The sequence below is a fragment of the Canis lupus genome, chromosome 19 (genome assembly GCF_011100685.1).
Source record: "Canis lupus familiaris isolate Mischka breed German Shepherd chromosome 19, alternate assembly UU_Cfam_GSD_1.0, whole genome shotgun sequence".
Classification (NCBI taxonomy): Eukaryota; Metazoa; Chordata; class Mammalia; order Carnivora; family Canidae; genus Canis; species Canis lupus.
In genome coordinates, this window is record NC_049240.1 from 7361347 (window position 1) to 7374413 (window position 13067).

Sequence of the window (13067 nt, forward strand, 5' to 3'; positions counted from 1 at the left end):
ATTGTATACATAAACCACATCTTCTTTATCCATTCATCTTTCGTTGGACACCGAGGCTCCTTCCACAGTTTGGCTATCGTGGCCATTGCTCCTAGAAACATCGGGGTGCAGGTGTCCCGGCGTTTCATTGCATTTGTATCTTTGGGGTAAATCCCCAACAGTGCAATTGCTGGGTCGTAGGGCAGGTCTATTTTTAACTGTTTGAGGAACCTCCACACAGTTTTCCAGAGTGGCTGCACCAGTTCACATTCCCACCAACAGTGTAAGAGGGTTCCCTTTTCTCCACATCCTCTCCAACATTTGTGGTTTCCTGCCTTGTTAATTTGCCCCATTCTCACTGGTGTGAGGTGGTATCTCATTGTGGTTTTGATTTGTATTTCCCTGATGGCCAGTGATGCGGAGCATTTTCTCATGTGCATGTTGGCCATGTCTAGGTCTTCCTCTGTGAGATTTCTGTTCATGTCTTTTGCCCATTTCATGATTGGATTGTTTGTTTCTTTGGTGTTGAGTTTAATAAGTTCTTTATAAATCTTGGAAACTAGCCCTTTATCTGATATGTCATTTGCAAATATCTTCTCCCATTCTGTAGGTTGTCTTTGAGTTTTGTTGACTGTATCCTTTGCTGTGCAAAAGCTTCTTATCTTGATGAAGTCCCAATAGTTCATTTTTGCTTTTGTTTCTTTTGCCTTCGTGGATGTATCTTGCAAGAAGTTACTATGGCCGAGTTCAAAAAGGGTGTTGCCTGTGTTCTTCTCTAGCATTTTGATGGAATCTTGTCTCACATTTAGATCTTTCATCCATTTTGAGTTTATCTTTGTGTATGGTGAAAGAGAGTGGTCTAGTTTCATTCTTCTGCATGTGGATGTCCAATTTTCCCAGCACCATTTATTGAAGAGACTGTCTTTCTTCCAATGGATAGTCTTTCCTCCTTTATCGAATATTAGTTGCCCATAAAGTTCAGGGTCCACTTCTGGATTCTCTATTCTGTTCCACTGATCTATGTGTCTGTTTTTGTGCCAGTACCACACTGTCTTGATGACCACAGCTTTGTAGTACAACCTGAAATCTGGCATTGTGATGCCCCCAGATATGGTTTTCTTTTTTAAAATTCCCCTGGCTATTCGGGGTCTTTTCTGATTCCACACAAATCTTAAAATAATTTGTTCTAACTCTCTGAAGAAAGTCCATGGTATTTTGATAGGGATTGCATTAAACGTGTATATTGCCCTGGGTAACATTGACATTTTCACAATATTAATTCTGCCAATCCATGAGCATGGAATATTTTTCCATCTCTTTGTGTCTTCCTCAATTTCTTTCAGAAGTGTTCTATAGTTTTGAGGGTATAGATCCTTTACATCTTTGGTGAGGTTTATTCCTAGGTATCTTATGCTTTTGGGTGCAATTGTAAATGGGATTGACTCCTTAATTTCTCTTTCTTCAGTCTCATTGTTAGTGTATAGAAATGCCCCTGACTTCTGGGCATTGATTTTGTATCCTGCCACGCTACCGAATTGCTGTATGAGTTCTAGCAATCTTGGGGTGGAGACTTTTGGGTTTTCTATGTAGAGTATCATGTCATCGGCGAAGAGGGAGAGTTTGACTTCTTCTTTGCCAATTTGAATGCCTTTAATGTCTTTTTGTTGTCTGATTGCTGAGGCTAGGACTTCCAGTACTATGTTGAATAGCAGTGGTGAGAGTGGACATCCCTGTCTTGTTCCTGATCTTAGGGGAAAGGCTCCCAGTGCTTCCCCATTGAGAATGATATTTGCTGTGGGCTTTTCATAGATGGCTTTTAAGATGTCGAGGAATGTTCCCTCTATCCCTACACTCTGAAGAGTTTTGATCAGGAATGGATGCTGTATTTTGTCAAATGCTTTCTCTGCATCCAATGAGAGGATCATATGGTTCTTGTTTTTTCTCTTGCTGATATGATGAATCACATTGATTGTTTTACGGGTGTTGAACCAGCTTTGTGTCCCGGGGATAAATCCTACTTGGTCATGGTGAATAATTTTCTTAATGTACTGTTGGATCCTATTGGCCAGTATCTTGTTGAGAATTTTTGCATCCATGTTCATCAGGGATATTGGTCTGTAATTCTCCTTTTTGGCGGGGTCTTTGTCTGGCTTTGGAATTAAGGTGATGCTGGCCTCATAGAACGAATTTGGAAGTACTCCATCTCTTTCTATCTTTCCAAACAGCTTTAGGAGAATAGGTATAATTTCTTCTTTAAACGTTTGATAAAATTCTCCTGGGAAGCCATCTGGCCCTGGACTCTTGTGTCTTGGGAGGTTTTTGATGACTGCTTCAATTTCCTCCCTGGTTATTGGCCTGTTCAGGTTTTCTATTTCTTCCTGTTCCAGTTTTGGTAGTTTGTGGCTTTCCAGGAATGCGTCCATTTCTTCTAGATTGCCTAATTTATTGGCGTATAGCTGTTCATAATATGTTTTTAAAATCGTTTGTATTTCCTTGGTGTTGGTAGTGATCTCTCCTTTCTCATTCATGATTTTATTAATTTGAGTCTTCTCTCTCTTCTTTTTAATAAGGCTGGCTAATGGTTTATCTATCTTATTAATTCTTTCAAAGAACCAACTCCTGGTTCTGTTGATCTGTTCCACAGTTCTTCAGGTCTCGATTTCGTTGAGTTCTGCTCGCATCTTTATTAACTCCCTTCTTCTCTTGGGTGTAGGATCTATTTGCTGTTTTTTCTCTAGCTGCTTTATGTGTAAGGTTAGCTTTTGTATTTGAGTTCTTTCCAGTTTTTGAATGGATGCTTGTATTGCGATGTATTTCCCCCTTAGGACTGCTTTTGCTGCATCCCAAAGATTTTGAACGGTTGTATCTTCATTCTCATTAGTTTCCATGAATCTTTTTAATTCTTCCTTAATTTCCTGGTTGACCCTTTTATCTTTTAGCAGGATGGTCCTTAACCTCCACGTGTTTGAGGTCCTTCCAAACTTCTTGTTGTGATTTAGTTCTAATTTCAAGGCATTATGGTCCGAGAATATGCAGGGGACAATCCCAATCTTTTGGTATCGGTTCAGACCCGATTTGTGACCCAATATGTGGTCTATTCTGGAGAAAGTTCCATGTGCGCTTGAGAAGAATGTGTATTCAGTTGAGTTTGGATGTAAAGTTCTGTAGATATCTGTGAAATCCATCTGGTCCAGTGTATCATTTAAAGCTCTCGTTTCTTTGGAGATGTTTTGCTTAGAAGACCTATCGAGTATAGAGCGAGCTAGATTGAAGTCACCAAGTATAAGTGTATTATTATCTAAGTATTTCTTCACTTTGGTTAATAATTGATTTATATATTTGGCAGCTCCCACATTCGGAGCATATATATTGAGGATTGTTAAGTCCTCTTGTTGAATAGATCCTTTAAGTATGATATAGTGTCCCTCTTCATCTCTCACTACAGTCTTTGGGGTAAATTTTAGTTTATCTGATATAAGGATGGCTACCCCTGCTTTCTTTTGAGGACCATTCGAATGGTAAATGGTTCTCCAACCTTTTATTTTCAGGCTGTAGGTGTCCTTCTGTCTAAAATGAGTCTCTTGTAGACAGCAAATAGATGGGTCCTGCTTTTTTATCCAGTCTGAAACCCTGCGCCTTTTGATGGGGTCATTAAGCCCGTTCACATTCAGAGTTACTATTGAGAGATATGAGTTTAGTGTCATCATGATATCTATTCAGTCTTTGTTTTTGTGGACTGTTCCACTGAACTTCTTCTTAAAGGGGAATTTTAAGAGTCCCCCTTAAAATTTCTTGCAGAGCTGGTTTGGAGGTCACATATTCTTTTAGTTGCTGCCTGTCTTGGAAGCTCTTTATCTCTCCTTCCATTTTGAATGAGAGCCTTGCTGGATAAAGTATTCTTGGTTGCATGTTCTTTTCATTTAGGACCCTGAATATATCCTGCCAGCCCTTTCTGGCCTGCCAGGTCTCTGTGGAGAGGTCTGCTGTTACCCTAATACTCCTCCCCATAAAAGTCAGGGATTTCTTGTCTCTTGCTGCTTTAAGGATCTTCTCTTTATCTTTGGAATTTGCAAGCTTCACAATTAAATGTCGAGGTGTTGAACGGTTTTTATTGATTTTAGGGGGGGATCTCTCTATTTCCTGGATCTGAATGCCTGTTTCCCTTCCCAGATTAGGAAAGTTTTCAGCTAGAATTTGTTCAAATACATATTCTGGCCCTCTGGCCCTTTCGGCGCCCTCGGGAACCCCAATTAAACGTAGGTTTTTCTTCCTCAGGCTGTCGTTTATTTCCCTTAATCTATCTTCATGGTCTTTTAATTGTCTGTCTCTTTTTTCCTCAGTTTCCCTCTTTGCTATCAACTTGTCTTCTAGGTCACTCACTCGTTCTTCCACCTCGTTAACCCTCGTCGTTAGGACTTCTAGTTTGGATTGCATCTCATTCAATTGATTTTTAATTTCTGCCTGATTAGCTCTAAATTCTGCAGTCATGAAGTCTCTTGAGTCCTTTATACTTTTTTCTAGAGCCACCAGGAGCTGTATAATAGTGTTTCTGAATTGGCTTTCTGACATTGAATTGTAATCCAGATTTTGTAACTCTGTGGGAGAGAGGACTGTTTCTGATTCTTTCTTTTGAGGTGAGGTTTTCCTTCTAGTCATTTTGCTCAGTGCAGAGTGGCCAAAAGCAAGTTGTATTGGGAAGAAGAGAAAAAGAGAGGAGAGAAAGAAGGAAAGAAAAGAGAAAGAGAAAAAAAAGGGAAGAAAAAAAACGGAAAAAAAAAAAAAAGAAGAAAAAGAGAAAGAAAAGGAAAGGAGAAAAAAAAAGGGGGTGGGGGAAGGAAACAAATCAAAAAGCAAAACAAAACAAAACAAAACAAAACAAAACAAAAAAAAAAAAAAAAAAAGAACCACCGGGGAGTATCTTCTGATTCTGTGTACTTTTAGTCCCTTGGCTTCTCCTGGAAGTTGTCAGTCTAGCTGGTGTTCTGGGGGAGGGGCCTGTTGTGCTGATTTTCAGGTGTTAGCAGTTGGGGGAGCTGCTGTGCCCCTGCCTGGTGCAGGGCTCAGTGGGGGTGTTTACCCCGTGAGGCCGCAGGAGGAACAGCCCCAGTGGCGGGGCAGCTCTGGAAACCTGGATTCAGCCCCCGCAGTAGCTCCGGAGCTCTCCGTCTGCAGGGCCTGGAGGCTCGGGCCGGGGCCGCTGATGTGCTCAGCTGGGGCAGGAGCGTCCTCGCTGTCCTGGGCCCTCCCGGCCTCTGCCTGTCCCGGGGGAGGCGGGATCCTGGGCTGTGTCCCGGCGCCCTGTGCTCCGGAGCCTGCGCTGTTGGATTCGCGCTCCCGGGCCGCGCAGTCCCCTCCGCGGAGCTGCCGCCCGAGCCCCCCCGAAATGCTCCTGGAACCGCGAAGCCCCCTCTGCACGGAGCCTCTTCCTCTGCCCGAGCCCCTCCGTCCTGCTCCCGGGGCCGCGCAGCCCCCTCCGCGGAGCCGCCCCCGAGCCCCCCGAGCTGCTCCCGCCCCGCAGCCCCCTCCGCGGAGCCGCCGCCCGAGCCCCTCCGAGCTGCTCCTGGAACCGCGCAGCCCCCTCCGCACGGAGCCTCTTCCTCTGCCCGAGCCCCCCCGAGCTGCCCCCGCCCCGCAGCCCCCTCCGTGGAGCCTCTTCCTCCGCCCGAGCCCCCCCGAGCTGCTCCCCCCCGCAGCCCCCTCCGCGGAGCCGCCCCCGAGCCCCCCCAGCTGCTCCGGGTCCCCCGTGCGCGCTGCAGCCCTTAGGGAGCTCGGGGCGCATCTCCCGGGGCGCAGGTGTCTGTTAGTGTCCCCGGGAGCCCGAGGGCATCCCCGCCCTCCCGGGTCCTGCTCCACCTCCCCGCGAGCCCCTTTCCCCCGGGAAGGTCGGTGCAGCTCCTGCGTCTCCGGGACGGGGCTCTCCTGTCCTGGGGACACTCGCCCCGGCCTCAGCCCGGCTCCTCGCGGGGCCCCTCCCCCTCGGAGGCCTTTGTTTCTTTACTTCTTTTTCCCCGTCTTCCTACCTGGATAGAAGCGCGAACTCTTCTCACTGTAGCATTCCAGCTGGTCTCTCTTTAAATCTCAGGCCGAATTCATAGATTTTCAGGATAATTTGAAGGTTTTCTAGGTAGTTTGGTGGAGACAGGTGATTTGGGGACCCTGCTCTTCCGCCGTCTTGCTCCTCCCCCGAATTGGTTGGTTTAAAAAATTAACCTGAATCAGATCATCTTTTATGCTGTAGGAGTGTTGACAATACTGACTCCGTCTTTGGCCCTCCACCTTGTTCACGCCCACCTAATGACCTGCCTCAGGGCCACATGTTCCAGGCCCCTTGGAGGTTAATGTATGCCCTGACCGGAATGTGCAAGAGCTTGTTCTGATCTTTGCTGAAGTGGCCAAAGAGTCAAGATTTTACTAGTCTTTTGTAATTTTCACCTCATTTAGATATCATCTACGATAATAAAGCCTCTTTCATGAAAATGATTGCCATTTCCCTCATACAGTTTAGAATTTTGGCTTAAAAAATTATTCTCCTGGATTATTTACCTGATACAAATGGAAGATTCAATCAGCCTAGGTTTCAAATAAGACCAAAACTATATTAAGTTCATGATTTATGTAAGTGTGATTTTTTGAAGAGTATAAAGATAAAATTCAGTATTAAAAATAAATTAATAAAATAAAACAAAATTCGGTATTTTTAAACGATGACAAAAAGCTATTTGCATTTTCCCTTTTGATAAATGATTGACAAATGATGCTAACATATAATTTTGTCAGCAATGTTGTACAGACACTGGAAGGAATAAATATATCTCAAGCTTATTAAATGACATTTAATTCTCTAGGCATATAATGAAATACAATGACATTGCTAAATTATAATCTCTTTTATTTCCTATTAAAAGACCTTCCATGTATGCACAAAAATACTTGGCTTTCTGTATATTTGTTAATTTTATGTGTTTTTTTTTCTTAAAAGTGTTTTTCATAAAACATCTGAGTTAAAATGATAAAAAATATTATACATAAATGCAGATCATAAGAATTAAGTATTCACATTTTAAACTTTTAGAATAGTAATTATAACAACATGAAAACATTTTGTCAAGATAATTTTTAAAATTAAGGAACAATCAAGTACCAAAATAAATAGTCCTTTCGAGGAATATCATGTCAAGAAAGCATATTTTAGAGCTAGTTTGTGTCTTTTTATTTTTTTTAAATTAGCTATTAATTATTTGTGTATTTTGGGAGGGAGAGGGTGACTGCATAGCATATGGAAGAAAATTCATGGTCTTATAAGAAAATAAATATTAATACATTTAATGAGGCAAATATGCATATCCTATGCCTTTTAGCAGTATAGGATTATGTATCACTGAACATACTATTTAACAGAAATCATCTCAGTACATAAAAATAAGTTAATCATTGATTCATGACACATCATCATCATTGGTTTATGTATAGCCAGTTTTCATCTTTCTAGTTAATTTAATCATTCATTTGTAGTAATAAAATGAATACTCCTGAACCCCAGATTTAACCAAGGCCTGCAACAATACTAGTTTCTTATATTCATCTGTGTATTCCTCCTTCCCCCCACTTATACAAAATTTAACTTCTATCCTGAACTATCTACTAATCATTTCCTTGATTTATATGTAATATCTGAGTGTATATCTATCTGATTTAACCATATAATATTTAGCCTTACTAGCTATTGGAGATTATTAAAATAATTTTATATTATACACAATCATGTGATATTTGCTTTTTTATATTCAATATTATGTTACAATGATCCATCCCTATTTATATGTTTGTGTGTTTTAAATTTTATTGTGACAAGAATACTTAACACGAGGTCTATTCTCCTAGCAAACTTTTAAGTACATACATTATTGTTGACTAAAGGTACAAAGTTGTACAGCAAATCTCTGTAACTTGCTTAAACTATCCATATATTTTACATGAGATGCCAGCTTATATATATATCATTTATATACCTAGAACATTTGTGAATACACTACCATGCACTTTTTCATTCTGATGCCAATAACACTTCATTCAGTTTCCACTTTTTTTTTTTTCTTTTACAAAAAGTCTTGTTAAAAGTGTATTCATGCATACAAAGCACATGTGTGTTTATGTCTTTGGTTATCTATCTAGAAATAGAAATTTCTGAATCACAGAACATAAAATATTTAAATGTTACAATAGCAATGACAGTGTTTTCCAAAATAGTTTTAAAGGAGATGTCATCGATCCATATTCTCTCCAATATTGAGTATTTTCAGATCACTTAATATCTACAGATTGAATAGGTATAAAAATGTTTTATAGTAGTTGACTCATTCAATTTCCATTTCCCTGATTATGAAAATATGAAGGTAGATTACCTACTTCATAGTGCTTTCGTTGGTTTCCTCTTCTATGCAATGGCAGTTCATGTTTTTGCCTATCACTAAGTAGGTGAATAGTTTCTCAATTTGATGTGATGACATACTTCATAAATAAAACACATAAGCATTAACTATGAAAAAATAGGTAAACCTAAGTCCCTAAATAATAAGAAATTCTACTTACCAAAAAAATATTTAAATAAATAAAAAGTAAGTGTAAAAGGATAAGCTACAATGTGGGAGAAAATATTTTCCACACATATAATTGACAAAGCTTCTATAACAAAATATTAGGACTCCTTGGTCCTTCTCAATGCCTGGAAGAAAAACTAAAGTGGTAGGACATATTGGAATACTTCACTATGGGTTGGATTCATGGTATATTTGAGATAAAATACTCAAAACCTTGATACTATACATAGAAAGTAAAAACAAAAAAAATGGTTGATGCCTTAATGGAATTCACAGATGATGCTGATAAAAGGAAGACAAAGAGTTTCAAAAGGAAGATAATGAGTTCAGTTTTAAACACACTGACTTTTCTATAGACTATAGGACATTCAGGAGAAGATACTGGATCATTATGAATAAAATTGAAGTTATTTTTGATATGCCAACTGGTATATAGGTATAATTAAATTTGTTGTAGTTGTAAAGATGACCTGACAACTACAGTGAATATTTATTGTATGAGCAGAAAACTAAGGAAATGATCAAACACAAGAAAGAACTCTGAGAAACACAAACATTTCTTAGCAAATTTTAATAGTACTCATGGGTACATTAGGAGGAAAAGCAGGACAGCTGTAGTGTCAGAAAAGCCAAAGGTGAGTATTTATTTAGCCAATAATCATCAGTACTACAAGTATGAACAACTGGGTGTTTTAACTAGGTCAGCTCCAGGTAGGAAGAGGTCTGTATCCTTGGTCAAATCATCTGCAATTTCAGTGAATTAAGGATAAGATTGGAGGTAAGGATTACATAATAATTTCCCCTTTTAAGTCTTTAAAAAAAGTAAATGTGGGGCAGCCTGGGTGGCTCAGCAATTTAGCGCTGCTTTCGGCCCAGGGTGTAATCCTGGAGACCCAGAATCGAGTCCTACATTGAGCTCCCTGCATGGAGCCTGCTTCTTCCTCTGCCTGTGTCTCTGCCTCTCTCTCTCTCTCTCTCTCTCTCTCTCTCTCTGTCTCTCTCTCTCTCTCTCATATATATATATACTCATGATATTTATTTACTCACGATATATATATATTTATTTATTTACTGACGATATATATATATATCGTGAGTAAATAAATAAAATCTTAAAAAATAAAAAATAAAAAGTAAATGTGAATAATATATTGTCTTTTATCAGAGAAATAAAAATATGTAATTTTTCTACTTTCAGCTCTCAATTTTTGCTGAATTTGTTTTATATATAAAGATTATATACATATAATTATAAAATACATTTTATATATAAAATTATATATTTGTTTTATGTATAAAATTTGTTTTATACACCTTTATAAAGGTATTTTAATTTGTGAAGTTATTTTAATATAGGTAAGCACGTTGATGGTGATTTCAAAAACACATAATTTAATTTTAATAATACATCATATGCATAAATATATAATGCAGTATAAATATCTTAGGTGAATCATTTTCTGTACTTATGTGGAACTCTTTATGTATTTAGGTAACAAACAGAAATAGCAGACTATCTATTATTTAACAAATTGTGGAATGCTAGCATTTTGAGATTCTGATTTAAATTCATGGAAGTAAATAGTAGCTATTTATAGTCTCAAATAAAAGAAGTAATAACTTCACAGGTTTAGCTGAATACTATTTGGATTATTTTGCAACCCTATTGTATTACTTGGAATGAGTATAGAATAATGATAATGGAATTTATTTATTCACTTAACAAATATTTACTAAGCACACACTGATGTTCTAGGCACTATTCTAGTCCCAGGATAAAATTGCAAACAACAGTGAAAAAAGTTCTTAATGGAATTGATAATCAGATATAAGATATAAGATATAAGATAGATATAAGACATAAGATAAGAAAGAGGTATACACATACACACACACACATTCACACTCACGTCCACACGCATACATGCGCACATAGACTTACATATACACATGCAGTGATATATAAAAATAAAACCAGATGAAGGGATACTGGATGATGTGAGTTTGTGGTATTACAGAGATTATCTTTGGACATGGCGTTTGTGGAAAACAACTAGGGAGGAAGCCAGCACAAATCTTGGAGAATATTTGAAGGAGTGGCAACAGTATTTCAAAAGTCCTAAGACTTCTGAGTGAAAAGATCAAAAGGCTGAAAAAAGTCCTAAGACAAAAACAAGCTTTACATGTGGAAGAAATGCCAAAAACATTAGGGTGTTTAAAGTACACCAAGAAAAGCAGGACCCACGGAAGACTGCATCATCTTGGTAGGTGGAGATATTGTAGTTTTATAGGTCATGAGAAGAATTTACATGAAATAGGAAGTCATTGAAAATTTATAAAGGGAGTTGGGGCACCTGGGTGGCTCAGTCAGTTAAGCATCTGCCTTTGGCTCAGGTCATGATCCTGGAGTCCTGGGATCGAGCCCCCACATGGAGCCCTGCATCCAGCCCTGCCTCAGGCTCCCTGCTCAGCAGAAAATCTGCTTCTCCCTCTCCCTCTGCCACTGTCCCCCTCCTCCCTGCTTGTGTGTGCCCCCCCTGCAAATAACTAAATAAAACCTTAAAAAAAAGGATTTTGTAAAGGGACCAATAATATTTTTATTTGGAAATTCTATGTAGAAAATATAGGATGAGGGATTAAATTAGAAAGTGTGATTATTTGGGAAGATTTTGCAAACTTCCTGTCAAGGGTGATTATGGCTTAACTTGGTGTGGCTGGGGCTGTTGTGGCAGTGACATCATATGTGGTAGGGTCTGGGAAATATTTTGGGGTTAGAATTAATAGGATTTTCTGGTAGGCTAGATGTGGATGTTATGAATGGCTCCTAGATGTTTGACATGGTCAATTGGGTAGGGATGATCCCATTTACAATTATGGTAGGTAGTTTGAAGAATAAAAGTTTTTTAATGAAAGAAATTCAATCTGTTTTAGAAATGCTAAATTTTAGATATTATATTCATAAACATGTTCTGTGTTATATTTCAGTGATTAATTTATCCCCAAATCTTAATAGTTTTATCACACAATGGAGATATATATATATCCCAATATATCCCAATATATAGGGCCTTGTCCACACAGACTAAGCAGATACCACCTTTTATATCCACAGCATCTTGACAAGGCCTACTTGTTCTTTAAAGCAGGAGAAATGAGTACATGGGGACTCTACTCTCATTCTTCTGTTGTTAGGCCTAAAAGTCACATGCATATATTTCTTCACTTAGACTACTGGCCAGAAGTACTCACATGGGCTTACCAAAATGCAAGAGCTCTAGAAACTGTAGTCTTCCATGGGCTCATGAGAAGGATACTGGGAATTTACTAGTAACTTCTTCTACAGATACCTATTAGATATCCAAAATAGTAGGCAGGTTGGTTGGATATGAAAATCACATATATTAATGTACAAATACTTTTAAAAATATGATACCCAGTGATGACCCAGGTACTGAATGTAGATAGAGAAAAGGAGTAAGGACTCGTTTCTGGGTTCTCTCTCTCTCTCTCTCTCTCTCTCTCTCTCTCTCTCTCTCTCTCTCCTTTAAAGCTGAGTAAAGAGAAATTCCAAAAGAAGTAGAAAACAATTTGGTGAACAGCTGGTGAAGCAGAAAGAAAACTAGAAGTCTATGGTACCCCAGAAACCAAGTGAATAAGGAGTCTCAAAGAGAAGAAAATAGTTAATAACTGCTACCTAGATATAAAATGAAGGCCAAACCAAAATTGAATATTTGATATGTCAATATGGAAGTCATTAGGACAAGGAGGGCCTCACCTGAAAGATGTGGACATCTGGCTTTAAATGAAGTAAAGGGGAGTGTGGATGAAGGAATGACAATTTATAGCTTCTGGAGAATGTTGGTAAAAATCATGGGAATGTGTCTTCCCAGGAATGTGAGGCCTGGGGAAATGTCAGGCTGGTAAAGCCTGTGTCAGCTGGACAGGTATCCTGAGGCTTTGTTTCGCCTTGATACGGGAACAGGGCTACGAACTCCTGCCAAACCCCTGTACCCTTCTAAGCTTGAGGAGAATTTCCCAAATTGAAAATCCAATAGTTTCCACCTCCTACGGTCAAGCTTATCCTCTTACCTCGCCTTTTCTGGGACAATCTTGCATATTCTCTTCTCATTTGCACATTTATACTGGCTTCATAATGTAATTACATAGAACAAAATTTAATTCTATTACTCACTCAATGTTCATTTCTTCCAAGTCGCCATGTTGGATGTCACCTTTTTGTCTGCTTTGTGTCTCCTTTGTCTAGCAGTAATCAGTTTATATCGCTTTTTAATAAATATTTCTTGAAAACTTTGATGTTTTAACTTACTCATTTAGGCAAGAGAGAGTACCTAATTTGTGAAAATAATAAAATGGGATACATGGTTGCCAATGGGAATAAAATATGTGATGTGAAAAGTCACTGGCAAGATAGAAGTACCATTAAGTGTCAAATAAATACAGACTAAAGAAAATAGTGAAGTTAGGCTGGAA